The sequence below is a fragment of the Dendroctonus ponderosae genome, unplaced genomic scaffold (assembly GCF_020466585.1).
Source record: "Dendroctonus ponderosae isolate FM_Combo_2020 unplaced genomic scaffold, Dpon_F_20191213v2 Dpon_F_20191213_11, whole genome shotgun sequence".
NCBI lineage: Eukaryota > Metazoa > Arthropoda > Insecta > Coleoptera > Curculionidae > Dendroctonus > Dendroctonus ponderosae.
Window position 1 is genome coordinate 380,934 of NW_026017213.1, and position 1,334 is coordinate 382,267.

Consider the following 1,334-nt stretch of genomic DNA (forward strand, 5'->3'; position numbering starts at 1 on the left):
GACATCCAGTGTGAGTATTCCAGTCGTTCGGTACTGATTCATTTCTTTGGTGCATCTTTCTACTATCCTGAGCAGCTGAAGTTCCGTGGAATGCTATCCTCGGAATCCAAACTGTTCAGGCGGAAGCAAATCAAGCTCGCTCGTTTCCTCCTTGAGTCTCCTCAGTATAGCCCTTTCGGCTACTTTACTGAGAGCGGGCAACAGGCTGATAGGCCTGTAGTTTTGTGGGAAAGTCCGGTTTTTCTTGGGCTTCGGGAGCATGATGACTTCCGAGTGCTTCCAGATGCTTGGGAAATGACCAGTCCTGAAAATAGCATTAATCAAGTTAGCGACAGCTATCAGTCGCTTTCTCGGCAGGTTCTTCAGCATTTTGTTGGTGATTTCATCTCTTCCAGGATACAATGTGTATAGGTTGCAAGTGCTATTTGAACCGATTCGGCATAGATGTTGTTGGGTGAGATATATGCTGGCATTTGAAATGGTGCTTAGGTGCTACCACCTGTGAGTCGGTGAATGAAGCTGCATATGATCCACCACACCTTGTTCTATGCTGTCGTTCAACGACGCTGTTTGATGCTTGTTTGTTTCTTTTTGGATCTGCAAGCTTCTTTGTGTTTCATATTTAAAATAATTGGAAAATCATACTAACACTCATACAATTTATTATAGTTATGCCATACCAATTACGCCAGCGTTTATTTGAATAGCCCAAGGTTTAAAACATCTAAGGACAAATTTTCACCACATCTAAACCAATTCGCGCCATAAGTGATGTCGTAATGACCTTCAGGTTTTTAATCTTGAATTGAACCTCTTTTATCCGTATTTTTGTGTGCCTTTAATGTGGCTGAGAACTGTGTAAAGTCGATTTATTGGTGTGGTATATGGCTTGAAACATCTCAAATAGTTTAGGTAGAATCTTTAGCATAGCTTCTCGGAAATATATCGATTAGACTTTATCATTTTTATGTTATCTTCACAGCATCAAGAATATTTAGTGGTACCCAACTGTAGAATTACATTTTCGTGCAAAAAGTAAGAGATACATATACAAAAAGTATACAGGGTGATTCAAAATTGGCGTCATTCTTTTTAAGGGGTGATGGAGGCTCACTTGGGGAGTTCGAAAAAAATATAAAAACATTTTTTTTTGTAAATTTCTAGAACATATTACTGCTTTGCTTCAAATTACGAAAATTTTCGATATTGAAAAAGTTCTGTTCTACAATTTTTCGATGAAAAGGCACAGCGGCAATGATGTTTTTGACAGGTGGATAGCCCTTGTCAATAATAACAATAATCTGTCAAACTGTGACTTACTTTGAATTTTCTTT